Source organism: Apium graveolens, chromosome 6 (genome assembly GCF_009905375.1).
Source record: "Apium graveolens cultivar Ventura chromosome 6, ASM990537v1, whole genome shotgun sequence".
In the NCBI taxonomy this organism is placed as follows: Eukaryota; Viridiplantae; Streptophyta; class Magnoliopsida; order Apiales; family Apiaceae; genus Apium; species Apium graveolens.
This window is the reverse complement of record NC_133652.1, coordinates 252,083,653-252,088,103: the sequence shown is the minus strand read 5'-3', so window position 1 is coordinate 252,088,103 and position 4,451 is coordinate 252,083,653. Positions and strand designations below refer to the sequence as shown.

The 4,451-nt window shown below is 34.4% G+C and overlaps 1 long non-coding RNA gene across 1 annotated transcript; it reads left to right on the top strand.

Moving 5' to 3' along the window:
• Nucleotides 1-781: 781 nt before the first annotated feature.
• On the top strand, nt 782-2,519 carry LOC141668936 (uncharacterized). Its single transcript, XR_012553268.1, has 3 exons — nt 782-1,346; nt 1,468-1,545; nt 2,407-2,519. It is a non-coding gene; the product is annotated as an uncharacterized LOC141668936 (long non-coding RNA).
• Nucleotides 2,520-4,451: the final 1,932 nt, after the last annotated feature.

Genomic DNA, 4,451 nt, shown 5'->3' with positions numbered 1-4,451 from the left:
TTCTTCAATTATCACAAGTGTAGAAGACTTAATGGTAGTGCAATCACTCTTAGGACTGGGGGAAGGGAGTGAACTGAGTGAGAGGTTGGGTTGCTCCCAGGAAAAAGGAGAGAATATGAGTGAACAAATGCAGTCCATTTCTTCAGGACTGGAAAAAGTGAGTGAGAGGAGTCTCACCTTAGATGATGAAGAAGGTGAGGGTGTGAGGGTGGAAGCCAAGGGGAGCCCTTGATGCAAAAAAAGAGAGATATTGAGAGAAATGCAGGTACTGGAGAGATAAGGATGGACACCATTGCAAGTGATTCAATGAATGTCAATGATGCAGAAAGGAAAAGACTATTTTAGTAAGAATATCAAACTGTCATAGATTCTATTTCCCTATATGCTGAGATATTTACTCATCATGTGACAGCTTATCAAACATTAGTAGTACAAGGCAATGAGGAGGCTGAAAAAATTCTTAATTTGGTGCATACTACTCAATCTCTACAAAAAGTAAATGATGCAATCACTGCTATGCCTTCAACTACTGTGTAAGAACCCTGATTTTTGTAATATTTTAAAACTTCTGTGAATAGTAACTTGAGCTAATTAAGTAATACGTATGAGGATCATCATTAAATGAATAGTGGAATTTTGAGAATCCGAGATCATATTCTTGTTTATCGAGGAAAATAAGTGAATGTAAAAGCCGACGGAATTCGAAGATTCACAATTATACTACGTGTTTTCGTATCCGTAAAGAATGGCGTAGAACCGGGAATACTACGTAAAATAAATAATATATCAAGGTATTTCTATGATCAAGAGAAGGAATGGAATTGGTTATAGGATTATAAGCGATAAAAGAAATCGCTACGAAACAAGTCGTTATACGTGGAAACTATCAGAATGGAACGACGATTGCATTTACAATAAATAAACGAATGAGAAATTAAATCCCATGCAAGTTGGCCATGCATAACCAAGTCCTAACTAGTAGTTAGGAGTGTAACTAGATGATTAGAAGCTAACTAGAATAGTTAGTGGAATAGTGTTGAATAGTGATGGGAGACAAACAAGTACACAAGCCATACTTCTCCCTTTTCTCACTTCACCACACAATCAAACCAACCCATACCTTTGCCAAATTATTGTCAAATCTGCTGCATACATCCCATATATTCATTATACACTCCCACACTTTAGCCACAAAGAAAACAACCACTTTTCCCTCACTTAAAGCTCTCCCATTTTTCATTCCAGCAGTTCGGATTTTCTGAGCAAGGGAGAAAGAAAAATTCATAACTCAAAATATACTCATTCAAATATCATGAAATTTTTATCATAGCTTCTCTATATCATGGGTAAGCTTCGTACCAAATTTCAGCCTCAAATTAATTTTTTTTAATTTTATAAAAATGTTTGAATGAGGTGCAGAAAGGTTACTCCGAAATTTTAACTTGTTTCTTGGTTTTGTTTCTTAAGGATCTAGCCCTTCTAAGTGTTTTCTAAGAAAACCAAGCCTCAATCATCCTAGAACTAACCTTCCTAGTGTCCAAGAAGGTATAACTTTCAACCCTTTAAGGTTTTATGGTTGGATTTAAGAGTTATGTTTGTTGTAGTGTTAAGATCCAAAGGATTGTGTTTGTTTGAGTTTGTATTGATTATGTTCTTGCTAAAGGCTTGAGATGTTGAGTTGTAATCCATGTATGTGGTACTAGATAGAGCATATAAGGTTCATGTGGGTGGATCTTGAGAAGTACTTGTGTTTATGATGGTTATAGGTAGTGATTGTGTTAAGATCAAGTAGTAGAAATTGAGTTTGGGCATTCTTGCACTTGATCTGTTTTCTGCAGGACATTCGGCCATGAAAATGGTTAAAATTTGAAAACCACTGACCATGAATAGATAGATATTGTTTTTTTGTTTCTATACATGTGTAGATCATCATGAGGAGATTTACGGTTTAGGAGTTATGGTCGTTTTAGTGTAAAACATTTCTGCGATTAGCCAACTGCACTTAAGTCCACTTGCATGGTGATTTTGAAGGACTTAAAATAATTCTGAGATTCTGGAAAACTTATAAAAAATGGATATGACAGTAGAGAAGACTGTACAAAAAGAATTTTGAGAAAATATTAATTTTTCGATTTTATAAAAATGTTTTGGTAAAGTGAGCGCAAGCGAGAAACGCATAAAAACCTAGTTTTGACGCGCGTTTTCTCACGTTCGAGCTTAAAACTCGAAATGGACTTTCTAAAGCGAACGATCGATTTCAAAACTCGACCATGTTATAAAGTGAGAATATAAGTGTTGAGAATGTGACGATCGAAGATTCGTTATACTTGAGTAGTTGCGAAAGTTGCTTAATAAAAGCGAGACGTTAATCGCGTACTAACTTAGACCGTTGGTTCTTGTTTATAGATCGCCAACCAAACACCAGAGACCATACCACTTCGATTACTCGAGGCAAGTTTTCGAAACCCTATCTCATACTATCCATGCTATATATATACTGTTGTGATATTGATGCCATGATTTACAGTTCAAATATATATATATGCTTGTCTATGATATCAATGCATACGAATTATGCGATTGTTTACGAAAACAAATTTCATTTTACACGAGTATGAGAAGTTGAAACGTATTTCAAATATAATATATGATAATGGGAGTTGAAGATATTTTAATAACGATTTAATTCCGGAGAGAGCCGGACGCGAAAGATTTCTATTTCGATAAACAAAGTACATTCGCGTAATATATATATCAAGCGAACGATTGAGATTTTGACTTAAACTTCGAGAAATATTGGTTTATTCATTTAAGGGACACCCTTACTTGATTGATTATTTTATAAAGCGATATTTAAGGGATTATTAAATATCCAGAAAGTATTTAAAAATATACTGAATAGTTTATAAATAATTTCACGTTATTTAATAAAGATTTAACTATTCAAAGAGCAATTATAGGATACCAAATCATGTTTTTGATTATTTGATTAAGGTGTCTCCATTCGTTGGACCTTATTCACAAAATATTTTGTATTTAAGGTTTTTATTAATTCATTGAACCTTAATTAGAAATACTTTGTACTTAAGATTTTATCAATTCATTAAATCCCTCTTATATAATTATGAGACCTTAGATATTTAATATCTTCGGACTTCTAAAAACTTATTTAAAAATAGACATAATTCCCAAAGGTACTTTCTAAATTATTCAAAACTCTTGAAAGAGATTAATTATTTGAAACGTATCAAAACCTTAGGGAACTTAGTCTTGAAGCATAAGAGTTTTGCTTCCTCGTTCAATAAAGAACAAGTGAGTAATATACGTGTCACCCTACTACAGATAAGGATTTGAAAATGATTTTAAATTCAAAAATCCTACAACTCCCAAAGATCAATTGAGTTAAAAGTGATGAATAAAACATCTTATTTACAGGTCAACTTTTAACGACCTATTCCTTCGAAAAAGGATTTTGAGCAAAAGATATAACTGTTTTGGGACTGGAATGTGGCCTGCCCGGCACAGAGTGGTATCGGGCAGTGACCAGGCGCGGAGTGGCGCATTATGCAAGCGCGGAGTGGCGCATTGTACGGTTATATGGTCTATGTGACCATTGACTTTCAGACTTGCACGACAATGGGCAACCACCGTGTAGTGTCTTGATGAGCCCAAAGGCGGCTAGGTTTGTATTCCTTCTACTAGTAGAGAAAATTTCGTATTCGGCTGATCACCGATACGTGGTTTATTCCAGTATAGTCCCTTTCTTCCATTTTGGAAAAACTGTTGTGAAATATACAACAGATAGCCGATAAGGCTGAGTTTTAAATAAGGATATTGATGAATATATATCAAATCCATTTGAGAAATCTGCTGATAAGGCTGAGTTTAAATAAGGATGTTGATGATTATATATCAAATCCATTTGAGAAATCTGCCAATAAGGCTGAGTTTTAAATTGGGATGTTGATGAATATATATCACACCCATTTGAGAATCTTGGTTCGAGTAACATCTTGAGATTTTGAAATAAAATGAGTACGAGTATAAAATGATTTTGAGAAAGAGATGAATACAAGTATTCAGTGGATATACTATTGTAGTTGATTTTGAGAATATTATAAATTTGATAAGCATATAAACTTTCAGAACGCTTTGGAGATACAAAGTATAATTATTGGTTTTATTTATCCTTACATACTTAATTATGGGGATATATACCTTGCTGAGCTTTAATGCTCACCCTTGCTTTTATATATCATATCACAACAGACTACCAGCATGGATCAGACCAGGACTGCTGTCCGTAGGCGGGTAAGGAACGCTCGTGAGTTCCGTAGGCTTTTTGTGCGCCAGCCCTGTCAGGTAGATAAGTGGAAATGATTTATTTGATAATGTTTCCAAGCATATAACCTGTGTGTATGTGAGTTTGAATAAAAGGTCGAGTAATATTG